At 48.2% G+C, this 15101-nt stretch overlaps 1 protein-coding gene and 1 long non-coding RNA gene across 2 annotated transcripts in view; one reads left to right on the plus strand and one right to left on the minus strand.

The window, feature by feature from the left end:
• The window catches only part of LOC139050701 (putative diacyglycerol O-acyltransferase Mb3761c), a 521464-nt gene that overhangs the window by 488657 nt on the left and 17706 nt on the right, over nt 1-15101 (minus strand). The window lies entirely within an intron of this gene.
• Nucleotides 12452-13219, plus strand: LOC139050626 (uncharacterized). The gene is made up of 2 exons (XR_011508983.1): nt 12452-12560; nt 12772-13219. It is a non-coding gene; the product is annotated as an uncharacterized lncRNA (long non-coding RNA).

Genomic DNA, 15101 nt, shown 5'->3' on the forward strand with positions numbered 1-15101 from the left:
GCGAAGCAAGCGTGGCCGGTGGCGATTGAATAGGATGACTGTGCTGTGCTTAGAGATAAAGCACGGTAAGCTGCGTTTATTGTGTATTTGTATTCTTTGGTTTTGATGTACGAGGTGTTTTCTTTTTTTTTTACCGTACATAATTTTTAAAAATCGCCTTTGGCAAATAGTGTAATTGTAGTACTAGATCTGAATTAGTCGCAGCGGCGGACATTACTCGCCGTGGGAATCGAAATGCATAACTGAAAATTAAAAAAAAACTAATTAACGCTCTTTTAATTGGTTCACGGGCCATATTGCTATTTAAGGATTCTAACTCGAGATATTGCAAGGCATATCCATTTAGAACGAATTTGAAGAATCTCACGATTTTCGAGATAGCCCCCGTAAAGCTAGCGGTAGAAATGAATGCTACACATCTTTTTTTTTAAACAAGCGGTCATATTGCGCACTGAAGCCAAAAAGCAATTAGAACGCGGATGTATGTCGTCGCTCACTTTGCAAATGAGCAGCTCAAAACCGGTGTCAGGTGGAAAGTTGGCTCAAAATGGATCAACCTCCGAAAGTACCGCCTGCAATTCGTAAATTGCAAGGTGTGCCGCAAGGTAATTAATTAAAAAGGTAATTTGTCAATGTTTGGTAATTAGTCCGTTATGTATTTTGATTTTCCCGTACAAGTAACGTCGGCGTCTGCTTATTTTCGCTCAATTACTGCAATTATGCTACCTGCCAAAAGTGATTTTTGATCTCAAGTTTTGCATGATCCAAAACGAAACACCTGGTATATAACTCTGCCCGAAGTGCTGAGATTGCAGATACATTATACGCGGCGACTACGTTTTTTTTTTTTTTTTTTTTCAGGGCGTGAAGCGAAACGCCTGCTCATGCTATTCAGCCTGAAAACCAGAGTTCATTGTTGAACACTGGCACGTGACAATTTCACTGTATGTCTGGCCTGCAGCTGAGCATCGTGTGACGCTGGTGAGCTTAGTATGGTAAGCAGGGAATACCAGAATCCAAAGTCCCCAAGTTTATTTATTACAGTGCGTTAAGGGTAGAAACTATTTTTAGCAATACGAACATAAAAATCAAATAAGAGAAATGTTACGGAGTTAACAATTAACTGTCGGACTACACGCTATGTCAGACTACATAGCAAGGGCCTCCAGATTTATTTTGAGTTCTGAATGTTGGCTGAAAAGCAGTGCACGAGTAGTTTTGCATTCTGCTCCGAGCACTATGTCGACGTCGGGAATCGAACCAGCGACCTCGCGCTCTGCCACATAATGCCATAGTCACTAAGCTGCATTGGCAGATACTAACAAGAAAAAAAAAGCTCATACAGTAAATGAAGCACTTCACAATGTTACCTGGTACTTAGTGCCACTATTGAAAGACGTTGTGAAGAGCAGACGAAGATTATGTGACTCTGGCATCGATCAACGGTATCTTTCTGCCCAGTGGTTTCGACTTCCGCATTCTCCCTGCACATATCACCGCTGTAAAAATCCTTCCCCGCAAAATTTGGCCGAAGTGCTGGTATAAGCTCCCCACAACCTGGATCTGGAGCTTGGCAGCGGACAACACGTCTGTTCCGCTGCTTCTTTCTTTTTTTTCCGCCTACGCATGCTCGCAAGTCGCTCTGCAGTCAAAGTCATTCCGAACATGTCCAACCCCTTTACCTAAACTAGCGACCGGTTTAGCAGCATGTCTCGCGAATAGCCCATCTATCTGCGAGACTCATTCATTCATGTAGTCATTCCTTGGGCAAATTTAGCTATTAACGAGATAGATATAACTGCCAATGCGGTTTTAGATTTTGCGGAAGGTGGAATAACGTGTCATGTTATCGCATCAACGGCAGTTCGCTTCGAATATTGGATTCTGGCTTCCTATATAAGCAATCTCGAAGACAACTTGTAGCCACAATTTCACTGAAAATCAGCGGGTTCCGCGTTGGAGTCACCTCTGCGTCGCAACTGATGCGGGGAGGCTAGGTGAGATGCGTCGAACGGTTTATCATATACTCGGGCGTAGACGGAGGCCAGCCGCGGCCTCGACCAGCGGGCCGAACAACGGGCCAAAAACATTCGGGTCCCGGATGTCAGCCCTCCCCGCACTCTCGTGCCACTCACGCCGAGTGTCGGGGTATTTCGTGGGGCGCAATTTCACTTGCCTTCGACAGCAGCGTCGCGGCTCGCTACGACTGACGCGTGCTTCAAGCGTTTCTTGAATTCCAAATTACTCGACTGCGTCACGCTCCGTACTGCACACAACGGCGGTCAGGTCTGGGTCGCTCCCTGACTTCCACGCGCAACGTTACAAAAAAAAAAGAACGAGATTCTTTAAAAAACAAAAGCGAGAAAGAAGAAAATATCGTAAAGAAAAGAAAGCTTGTCCTGTCCAGGCCGCTACCATTCTTTTTTCCAGAAGCGCCGTGTCGCTATGCGGAAATTAGCAGCAACAAATATTTTGTTAGTTTCGTTGATAACTAGATATGCCATTGTGACCTTTCCAATTACTAACTTTCGGCCACGTCTGCTAGCCAAATTGAAGCGGAGGACCGAGAAGTAGTCAAGTCACGTCTGCTTAGCAAGAATCCTAACAATAGGGCCACCTTCAAAATTAGTTTTCACTTCAAGCGTGCTTCCTTTTGACAACTTATAACTGTGAGGCCGCCGAGCTCTATGAGTGCATCAGCATATTCTAGCCACGAAGGAGGAGTACCCGTACTAATAGAAAGAGCACGTCTGGAGCCAATGGAACTAATGGAACCAGACTAATGGAACCAAAGGGATAATGCATAGTTGCTGGAGCGAGATACTCATTCGAGCATTTATGACATGAAAAACAGAAGTTTGAAGCTGCGTTTGACCGTTTAATTAGATTTCATCGTCAGAAAAGTTATCATTATTTTTTTCGCGCGCTCTCATTTGTTGTAGCGCGGTGTACCGCATAATTTCCATTATCAAACGCCGCCGTTAAATGTACCTTGGGGAAAACAGACTAGACATTTGAACGCAAGACTTAGGCTGTCAGGAAGAAATGAATGGCCGTAACGTAATGTTGTGACAGGCGATCTACGAAGGATGGCGCGCTGAAAGGTCCTGGAGATTTGTATGAGGAACCGGGGGCGTCGGGGGTATGCGACGAAATCTCAGAACACGCACGTGTTCCCAGTTTCCCTCGTCCCCAGTTTACCTCGTCCCTGTACCGGAATGTATAACCGACACATTTCGGAACTACCGTCGCCAGAGAATCCCATCCGCTGACTCGTCGCTTTCAAGCTGCGTCCTAGGTCAACCTCGTGGACTGGCTAACATAACTTAATAGCGGCTCTTTGCGACTCATTTTGGACACTAGGGAAGAAGGCGCAGCCCGCGGCATAAACCAGGCGAGCGCCTTGTGGGGTCACAGCCGACGACTCCCGGGGTCGTTGCATCTAGACATCGTTCCTGTAAGTAAGTCTCCTCGCGCTCTCTTTACGTATTTGCAGCACGGTGTGTTCCACTACGAAACCAAACGCAGATTGACTACACACGTGCAGACGCCTCCTCCTGCGCGAGCCAGACAATGAGCTGAGAACGTAAAAATCGGGAACAGCCGGACATTGCCGGCAGCAGAACGGACTGGCGATATGCACTTCCCCGATGCTCGGAGCGGAGGACACAGACAAACGCGCTCAGCCGCTTGCCGGGCAAGCGAAAGGGGAGAATGACCTTATTTGCCTATTCCATTTACCAACATTCGGCCGACAACACGGGGCCGCTTTCGGTTCATTCACGAAGAGGAGGCACGCCGGGCGGAGACGAAAAAGAGAAACAGGACGATGATGACGGGTCCCGGGGCCGACAAGTAGGGAAGACTAAAAGAAGGCGAGATAATAGCATCTCGCGATATGGCGGACGCCTGCGGCCGGCCTCATAAATAAAACATCGGGACACGCCAGCTATGTGCCCGGACGGTCGCGTTGTCGTCACGGGCGCGTCTTTCTCTCTTTTCCGCGCCTACGCGGAGCGAGCGCAAAGAATGTGTCTATGTGTACCGTGCCCCGCGCCACTAAGATACAGCAGCGTTAGAGATGCAGGAGGTAGCGCTGACACCCGCCAGGGATTCATGCAGGGAACTTTACGGCGCTCTCAAGAGGCAACCACTTTACATTGCACTCGAATGACATTTATCGTTGTCATTGTTGATGTTGTTGTTGTTATTAGAATTCTTGCAGTTATAATTATTGCGCTTCGTATTCCAAGCACGGTAACCAGGGATCATCCAAAATCAAAACGGGGGCTGACAGATGGAGCATAGTACACGTGGTATGACCGCCGCGACGACTTCTAGGCGGAACTACTCAGCATAACGTCTCTTAAAAGGCCAAGTCGCTGCCTTTCAACTACCCCATCCATTGTCCCCAGACTCCATGTCGCCATCTTAAAAGCTTAAAAATAACCCGACGTATTGCTGCTACGCTACTCAAGTTGTTCTTTCAACTCATGCCTCTTTTTGTTGCTTGCACACTGACCGGCTGACCGCCTCTTCTAAGACCCCAAACGCACGCCGCCTACGACACCTCTGTAGGGTCCCTAACCTCTCGCGCGGCCAACACCCCACCCTCCTATGTTCTTTCTTCTTCTCGTTTCTTTCTTTTTCTTTTTTTCTCTTTATCATTTTTTTCTGCCGTCTTTCCACTCAACTACTCTTGTGACCGCGTCTTAGATATCACCTCTAGACTAGAGACGTCAAGCGGCAGCGATCATTTTCTTTTCAGCCTCGCCTTTTGCAGCCAGCCGCCGCAGACAACAACCGCACATGAAGTCACTCCACCAACCCGTTAAAATTAACCTGCCGAGGATGACGACGCCGCCTTTGACGAAGATAGGTCCTCCCATTGAAACGAAGGCCAGCGTTTCTGAGGCACTTTATCCCTGTTTGTAACCTTGATACCACACCAGGGAACATTAGCCTTTTCATGTCCCTGCCTGTCATCACCAACACTCAACCGTACACAGAATAATGAGTCTTTATGACGCTTACTTTTACAATGTCTATGACTTTCATAGCCCACGGCCATTGTTTTCTGTGCTTTGCGCTCTTCTTTTATAGTTTGACAAATTGTTCAACTTCCTTTCTTTTGCTATTGCATTTGTGTTTGCATTGTGATCTGTTGTATGTATACTCTTCTTTTCATAATTTGTTCTTTTTATTCATTGTGTTTGTTTTGATTCTTATTAATATTTTCGTGTAGCTTTCATTTTCTTTGATTACCGACTTCAATGTGAGCGTGAGCCGAAACTCAAACCGTAGGGTTGGTTGTCGACACGTTAAGGGCATGGTTCATATCTCTGTTCATGTAAAGTAATAAGGAAGAGGAAGAGATTAAGGAAGAGACTATAAGGAAGAGATTAAGTGCCTTAACAGTTATCTCTCACGTAGACCAGCACGTGTACCCTATTGACACGTGGTGTTACCATTCCTGAGCATGCGCAGATGAGTTTTGTGTCTTCTTTCATTTTTCGCCTCAGGGCTCCCTTCAGTTGATGGTCGGCGTTCGTGTTGTCCACATCTCTACCCTTGTGTCCTGTCTGCACGCCTCACTTCTATTTTGCATAATGAATCCTTACCAACTAGCTCAGCTTTCTGTCGTTCTCTCCTGTCACGTGCGAGGCATGCCATAGCTTGAGGCGTCCTCTATTGAGAGACAGTTATCGCGCTGCACTTAGCCCCACTTTTCACCCCCTCCCCCCCATCAAAAATCTCCCTCTTTATGTGCGCAGTACTTTCGACGTTCTTTTGCGTTGGAGCAAGAAATGCGCGAAGGTCAATTCGATCGCTGCTCCTGCCGCCGCGATTCCTTACTCGAGCATTTTCACAGCGAGTTTCCGCGCGCATCGAGCGAGATGGGGTGGTGGTGGTGGTGGTGCAGCAGGCGGGGTTAACCCGGCATACATAGCCGGCAACTGTTCCGCCTGAGCCTCCTATGAGTGTCACTGTGTGTGTCACCAGATTCAGAAGAGCCTCGTGTCTCACATGAAGGCAATCAGAAGTCGTTGTCTTAGTTAGGTCTAATTTCACTAACCGCTCCGTCTAACACATTTTGTTCAGACTTTCATGATGCACTCTGTTGTCTAACCATAAGATCTCCTTCGTGTTCATTACAGATCCTAAGCGACATTAACTAACCTGCTCTTAATTGGGCACTGATTTTCCCTCAGTAATTAACAGTTCATCCGAGTGCTCATCTTTCATCCATATTTGCTTGGACTGTAACTTAACGCAGCTCACCCATAAGTCAACTCGGTGCAGAACCACATTCTGCTAACATAGTTGATTTGATCCTCAGGACAGTACCCCAACACCTAGTATTCTGTTAAAATTCGAACACGCTTACAAGCGACGAGAGATCTCTATGCTCTGTGCAGAAGGATATCAAAGAAATGTCAGCCAACACCTACTCTCAAGGAGAAATACCGAATTACGACGCGTAGATATTTCTTCGTACAACGCACAAATGCGGCGACCATCATTTACCTTATTACATCAACTCCTGTAGCTGAAAGTGAAATGGCGTCACGTTCTGAAATTTCAGCAGCCATGAATGTAGAGAAATAAACCATGTACTACAATTGCTAGTTGAGCCGGCCAAGCAAGTTTGACCAGAAAAGCTTCACTGTCAGTGTATTGAAGACAATGTTTGCTCGAACTTATGTCGTTTTTCGATGCTCTGGGCCACAGCACCGTCGTCCTTTCATATATATATCCAACGCATCTGTTGAGATCTACGTCTAGCGAAGCTTTTTTAAAGCACTTCAACGAACGGAAGGAATACTATTGTGCTTAGCTCCATCATATATGACGCGTAGTAGTATAGCGATGAACAAGACGATTAGTGATCTGTAACAAGGAGGCGGCCGAAGTTCTGCGGCCTGTGTAGGCGTAAGGTTGGCAGCGATCATGTTGTGGATATGGTCAAAAGACGAGGAACACTGACAAGAGCACTGCAGAGTGCTATCGGCAGACGAACAAGCATCGACAGTGAGCGAAGAGATTCGGCACTCACTCAAAGATGTCACACGTACGGGCCATTGCCAATGTCTCGCGGAAGTATGTGTGTTCAAAATCCAAATTGGAGTACGGACAGGTAGACAGAGTTGGCCACAACTGTAGCAACAGTACTAGGGAGCGCGATACTGCGCGTCAGAACGACGTCAACTAGTTGACATAGTCGCCATCAGGTACAGCGGGGCGCGAGGTGAAAAGGACAGAAGTAGCGGATTGATGCGACAACCGGAAGGCGAAGTCACCAAAACATGAGGAAGGAGGTGCTGCAGAAATAGAAACAGAGTGGTGTTGCGAAGGCAGGTCCAAATGAACGACGCCGATAGAACAGTCAATCAAAGCAGAGTGGGTCGATAGAAAGTCAAGACCCAGAGTCAGATCACGAGGACACGGGTCCAGGACTACAAACAAAACGGTTGTGTGGTCTCCGGCAATAGACCTTCGTGCTGTGCAGATGCGAACGACAGGAGGTGTTCCTCGTCGGCAACGCGTACGGTACACGGGATGGCAGGTGTGAGGATCTTTGTGAGCCTGTGGCTAAAGCCAGAAGTCATCACATGTATATTCGGGCTCCAGCGTCTATCAAGGACATAACCCGGATGCCATCCAGCTCAACATGCAATAAGCTTACGTGAGCAGGCAGAGTTATCAAAGATTTGCGAGCCCGAGTCGAGTATGCAGCATCACCTCCGGGAGCTGGATCGACTAGTTTTTTGGAGGAACGAACGGCACCATTGAAGGGCTACGCGCCTGCGGCTAACGAGTCCGACGTTTTGGGGTCGATGGTGATCGGCTGGTACTAAATGTAGTAGCTATGCCGTCGTTGTTAGAAGCCTGAGCGTACACATGAAAATGACGAGGACTTTACTCCGAACGCTTCCTCGAAAATCGCCACTGGAGTGACGATGGTCAACGACTGAGGCAGTGTCGTACGATATGTCCAACCCGAGAGCAATTAAAACAAATCAGTCGATGACCACGGAAACTCGCTGCCAAAACACTGCAGTAAGGGAACGTGGCAGCAGCAGCGAGCGCATTGACCTTCGTGCTGCTGCTCGCATCACGCAAAGTAAGCCGCGAAAACCGCGTAGCGCAGACTCATTACCCGCCGCACATGGCTTTGAAGATACAGCGGTCCGGCCGCGCGCGGGCGTCCGCCCAGTCATCATCATTATCATCATCATCATCATCATCATCATCAGCGTGGTTACGCCCACTGCAGGGCAAAGGCCTCTCCTATATTTCTCCAACAACCCCGGTCATGTACTAATTGTGGCCATGTCGTCCCTGCAAACTTCTTAATCTCATCCGCCCACCTAACTTTCTGCCGTCCCCTGCTACGCTTCCCTTCCCTTGGAATCCAGTCCGTAACCTTAATGACCATCGGTTATCTTCCCTCCTCATTACATGTCCTGCCCATGCCCATTTCTTTTTCTTGATTTCAACTAAGATGTCATTAACTCGCGTTTGTTCCCTCACCCAATCTGCTCTTTTCTTATCCCTTAACGTTACACCGATCATTCCGCCCAGTGCGCAAGTTTATCCGCCCGGAGTAGAGCGCACCCCCTTCTCTGCCCTCCCCACGATGCCTTGCACGCGACGGAAGGCGGCGCGCTTTGTCCCCGCTTTTTCACTGTTTCTTACGTGATACTGAGCTGGGATCGCTGGCTCACCCTCTCACGCTTTCACCCGGACGTACAGCATGCGGCGAGCGGCGACGATTTTGGCGTCCTTTAGCATTCATTATACGGAAGCTCACGGCGTCGGCTACGTTGACGACAGAAATGTGCCTGGAATGCCCATATAATTGCTATCGCAATAAAACGGTGCAGGCAATGTCAGGCCCTAAACCACCGTCTGCCTCTGAATGGTGCCGGTTCCACTGGTCGCCATCGGTCGCAGCGCTTCCGCCTGATATACCAGGTATCTGCGACATCGACGGGGCGAGTTCTCACGCCGATGCCTCACGCCATTTCGAGTTAAGCAGCTTTAAAGCTGTCGGGCCAAGCCTCTCCGAGGTGCTCGACCTGGCTGGCATTGATAAAACGTTGCGTGCAGCCTCACTGTGCCGTTCGGAAGCCGTACCATCAGTAGGATATGATTGACCTTCCATGTGCGTTGCGAAAGGCGAAAAAGCGAACTTTTCAAGGCTTGAAACACGGGACAGCTGTGTCTGCACGGAAACCAATGGTCTCTTGCGCGTCTGTCCGTTGTCCGTCTCTTGCCATCTTTCGAGATAATCTCTTGTGCATCTCATCTAGTGTCTTGAGACGGTGCCTTGTGCGTCTTGGCGTCGTTAGTCGCTAGCGCGTTTTGCAGTCTCTCAGCGGCGAATCAATGTCACTGCATTCGGCCAATGATTGTGTGAAGTCAGGAGGTGCGGTTGCGACGGTGTCTGAGGTATTCCGCTTCCAGGATTCCAGTATGATGGCTGATCCTTACCCGCGGCACCTGAAGATGATGACGAGCCCGCGCTACCCAGCGGGAAAGACGACCGGTGCTCGTGACCTCGAAGTTTGTTTCTGGCGCCCGTCCTGGATTCGGCCTCGAATATGAACCCGCAGGCCTCACGGCAGTGGGAAAGCCGTGGGCTTGTCCACTGCCGTGCCCACTGCCGTGCCCACTGCCCACTGCCACCACCTGTGCTGGAGCGGACATCGTTATTCGGTGGGCCGGCGTAGCCACGTGTCCACGCAAAGGCGAGGTTGGGGGTTGCGTCGCTGACTGCGGTGGATGGGTTGTGATATCGGGCTCTGGTAGTGATGGTGTGGTATGGTGTAGGATGCTCAAGCATGCTGAATGGGCGATGGTCCGAGTCCCGCGCCGGAAAAAGCAACTGACAAACGCCACCCACAGCAGGGCACGTCGCGTACCTATCTGCCAAATTCTTGTCGGGTGCAGCCTCAGCTGCGGCAAGGTGCTGTTGCCACACTTCGCGGAGTTGCCATCGCAGACGATCGGTTGGCGTTGACAGCTATGTGAAAGTAGAATCGGTGGTCGCCATACGCTTCCCACGTTTGCATTGGACCCTACGGCGACATCCAGTGAGCCGGTGCCTACGACTGGGCAGCTTGCGAACCTCTCTGTTGAGGCGTTTCTGGAAACGACTGCTGCGTACCCCACCTTGACGTCACCAATCTCACGTGACTCGTCGACGGAGCAGTGCTGGTCACAGTCACTGCAGGCGTAGGAGAGCCTGTCGAAATCAGGCCAGGACCGGCGCCTGATGCCTTCGTACTCGTGCCATGCCTTGATGACACAAAAAGTCGGTTTGCTGGAACCGGCATTTTCGGTAGTCCGGTCAAGAGTAATGAGCTTTTTACACGCAAAGGAAGGCGTCATTCTGAAATCCTTGTTGTATAAACTTTGTAAACAGGGATAAGGTGCCTGAGAAAGGCTTGCCAGCCTTTCTGAGGTACCTTATCCCTGTTTACAAACTTTATACCACAGTGTGCTATTCCATCTGTCAGCCCCTTTTAACGCGATAGCGTTAAGGAGCTCGTGTCGCAGAAAAGCCGGTGTCGTCGGCGTCGGTGTCGGCGTCGGGTGTCGGCGTCGGCGGCGTTGACCGTGAGCGATAAATCACGGCAGGCGCTTCATAAATAAAAAGCAACTTCCAAGATTGGCCCGGTGGGAATCGAACCCGGGTCTCCGGAGTGTGAGACGGAGACGCTACCACTCAGCCACGAGTTCGATGCTTCCAAGCGGTGCAAACGCGCCTCTAGTGAATGCGGTGTTGCCTTCGAAACGAGCCGTGGAAAGTTATACTCCGGTGTATATCGGTAATTATGAACATGTAACGTACAGAAGTCACAATTACACGAGTTGCGAAGTGCGTTTCCGCTGCATTTCTTCTGCGCTTTCCGCACACGCAGAGCCATCTTGCGGCAAACACAGAAGACACCCTCCTCTCAATGTACGGCGCTGCCCCGACAGGAGGCGCGCCGCGCGCGCATTGGGACCGCTGCCAGGCGCGTCGCGGGACTCCCTCTCCCCTGACGACGCTTCGCCAGGGGTGGCACACTCTCAAGTTCAACAAATGGCCACAGAGGGCGAAAAAATCGACCGCGCGGCGCTGCTAAAGAAACAGGCATAGTACGCCAATTAAAAAGGTTCCCCGTTGAGCGCATTATCTCCCGCTAGAGGCGCCGTAGTAAGCGCAATTTTAACCTTCAAACTTTCTTCAACAGTAAACGAAGCGTTTTTATCGCATGATAAAGACTACAAAAGTATAATTCCTAATTTTACATTGTACTTTTCATTACCAACTTTGTTGTTTTTTGTCATTTTAAACGCAAAATAGCGTTCAGCATCATCGACCTCCCACGTGACCTCTGGCCTGGATTTAAAATGTTTACCGGTATGTTCGCGTGCACGGCAGGTACGGATTGCTTGGTTCGTACATTGGTTGGTTAATTTGTGCTAGCACCAGTTAATTGCGCTTCGATATCTCGCGTTATTAACTTGGGGTGTAAGCCTGAAAGCTAGGTTTCAGTCGTGAGCCATGTGGAACACGTCTGCATCGAAATGGGAGCCGGGTCCTGCTGCGACTGGGGACAGCAATACCGGTGAGTCGTTTAACATCACTGCTTCAATCGCTATGTAATTTATTCGTCTCGTTAACTTACAGGCGGAGGTAAGTTAACGAACTAGATGCTGCATTACATAAGGGCAGTCAGGACCCTCCGTTGCTGTTTCCGAAATAAACTTTCAGTTGCGAGACCATCATTATGCACACATTCACGAAAGAGAAACGATATCGGAACGCGCGTCACATTTTTCATCTTGTTTTAGCCGTAGCCATAAGTGACAGAGTTGCCTTATCAATATATTTTTTTTTTCGAGTCCGCCGGCAACTTCTTCCGTTCACAGAACCGAATAACCTTTTGATAAACTGAAGCTTGAATTTAATGTATTAAACAGTTGCACACATGATAATTCACCCATATTTCGTACCTGTTGGTTCCAAATGTTCTTGCTGTTCAGTTTGGCTTACCTCAGGACATCTATTTTTGCAGTAGTGAAGCGGTGCATCACGTTCATGCACAAAAAGAATGCATCAATTCTAATAGCTTCACGTCTTTCATCTATTTGCTTGTGAAATCAGCAGTGTGATCTCTTCTAGTGTATAAACGAGCGCACAAATGTTCTTATTTGTGATCTTAATAATACTTAAGCTGTTGACATGCATTGTAGTTACGCAGACATCGATTTTACGGAGAGTAACCATATTTATTTACCATGCTGCTTAAACGCCCTAGAACAAACAGTGTACATTTGCATGTGTTCTGTAGTCACAAACCGTTGCAATGTATATGTCGCACCGTTTCGCATTTTATATTGCAAAATTGTGCTTATTCAATTTCTGATGCAGTCAAAATTTCTGTTCCAGACATGCAGCAATGAGGATGGCACCAGTATAAAGCAACACACTCCATGCACTAAACAGAAGCTGCTGCCTGCTACAACAAGGTCATTGTGTGGACTTTGGCTGCTACTACAAGGTAAACAACACCTGGTTCAGAAATAAATATGCCTGATATATGCTGTATTGGCTTGCTAGTCTTGAGATACATGTCATTTGTTTGTAGCAGACGATATGAACATTTGTTCATGTTTACAGTTCAGCATAATTAGTTCGAACATAAAAGAAAACACCCCATGAGTTTGGATAATCTTTGCTGTATCTCATGTGCCATTGTTTTGCCCCAACAGAGTCTGTGCCAAGTACATCTTGGTCATCACGGGAGCCCCCATCTACACCAACAGGAAGGGGCTGGAGCTGAATTCACAAGACCACGAACAAAGAAGCCATTCCAGAATTATTTGGATGAGATATCAAGTCTACGGACCACTGTTTCAAGAGTGAAAAGAGCCTACGCCATCATTCCACCAGCACGGATATTGGCCGAGTCATCCAGGTACCTCAACAACAAAAATTATTTGTCATCAGATGTACCTGCAACCTCTGAACAAGCACAGACGACGCTGGCTAAGAGTGTTCTGTCAGCTTGCCCTTCCTTAGGGAGCTCCCTGGCCTTGCCAATTCTTGCCAAGTATAATTTTGTTTCAATGAATGCACGCTTCTTCATTCCACACTTTTGTTAGAGATCATTCCTATTCCTCATACAAACATTAAAGGTCAACCGATTCTTTGCTCATACTTAATGCCAGTCACTGTCTAGTAGCATAACATATGTGTAGCAGTTCTTTCTAGTGTATGTTGCCATGTGCAATTCCTCTCCTGAAATAGCTGATGCGGCATTGGCGTGTGTCTTGCATTAACCTTTACACTGTGTGCTATGTAGCATTTAACTTTTGTTAATGTTTTTGGCTTTCAATGCTTGCAAGGTAGAGTGGCTTCTTTCTTGAATGCAAGCTTTCTCATTCCCATATTGAATTCCTAGTCTCATTCAGGATTGCTATTCTTGCTCGATAGCCTGTGTTTTTGTGCAAGCTACATTGAAGAGATTGATTGCAGAATATGGTTTCGGCGCTGTGCGACTTGGTACTTGTTACCGTGTTACGTTTCTCATATGTGGGAGCCTGGTCAGTTGCATTGGGAAACAGTCTCTCGAGGCAAGCACCTGCTCCTACAGTCTGCACAGTGACATAGACTGCGAATTTACACGCACCGTGGTTGGTGCTCCCCGTTCCGTCCTTTCCTGCTGCTGCCGTGTGCAAATTTTGCTTGTGGCCTTCCTCAGCCATGATTTGGCGTCAACGGAGACTCTCATACATAATTACATGGTTCTAAGTGTATGAAGTTGATATCCACATTTGTGGAAAGGCCTGCAAAATAGTTATGTCCACAAAACCGACCATGTCCATATATGGAGAATGTGGCGGACCAAGTGTGAGTTACACATTAGTGGCATGCAATAGAACAAAAAGAAACATGCAGGTTGGAAAGGCGGTAACGCTAATATGCCGGGCACTCCATGTCGCTGTTGGCTGTGGCAGCAGATGCTTGCGTCACCCGATTGTTTCGCAATGCAAGTTGCTCATATTCAACGCCGACTGTCTATACTAACACGTGGGACATACTGTCCAATCTGCTTGTGCTGCTAGTTGTTGCTTGTTACCAGACTGCAGTGTGCGACGAAGGCAAGCGCTATGCCTACAGTCGGACGGTTGAATGTGCCGCAAGCAGCCCATGTGCGTGTATGCTCACTGTTGTCATGTAGATCGCAGCCAATGCATAGTGCCAATGTATAGATTGAGCGTTATGTTAGAGTATGCTGAAGTGATTTGATTACATAATCTTGTTTCAATGTTGTCCCACTTGGTCATGGTTGCCATGTTACATTTATGGGATGTGGCAGCCTGTTTAGTTGGATTGGCCAACAGCCTCTCGAGGTAAGCACCTGCTCCTGCAGTCCACACACTGACACGAACTCCTTGTTTACATGTACTGTGATTGGTGCTCCCTGTTTGTCCTTTCCTGCTGCAGCCATGGGTAAAGTGTGCTTGTGGCCTTCTTTGTACATGATTTGGCGTGAACAGAGACTATCATACATGATTACATGGTTTGAAGTGTATGAAGTTGATATCCACATGGGTGGAAAGGTCTGTAAAAGTGGCTGCGAATTGGCGATTCCCACAAAACAGACCACATCCATATTGAGAGCAGGTGGGGCACCAAGTGTGAGCGACACATTAGTGGCCACTGAAAGAACAAAAAGAAACGTGCATGTAGGAAAGGAGGTAACACTAGGATGCCAGGTAGTTCACGTCGCTGTGTTGGCTATGGCAGCAGGTGCCTGCGTCACCCGATTGATTTGCAGTGCAAGTTACGGTGACTGTCATTGCAAACAGGTGGGGCACTGTCCAATCTGCTTGTGCTACTGGTTGTCACTCGTTACTAGACCACCATGTGCGACGTAGGCAAGCACTGTGCCTGAAGTCGGATAGCTGAATGTGCTGTATGCAACTTGTAGTGCGTGAATGCCCACTGTTGTCATGTGGATCTTAGCCAATGTACAGTGTATTGTCTGAACCTTATGCGGTGATTGAATGCAGAGTCTAATTTGATAATGGTCGCC

This window comes from Dermacentor albipictus, chromosome 10 (genome assembly GCF_038994185.2).
Source record: "Dermacentor albipictus isolate Rhodes 1998 colony chromosome 10, USDA_Dalb.pri_finalv2, whole genome shotgun sequence".
Lineage (NCBI taxonomy): Eukaryota > Metazoa > Arthropoda > Arachnida > Ixodida > Ixodidae > Dermacentor > Dermacentor albipictus.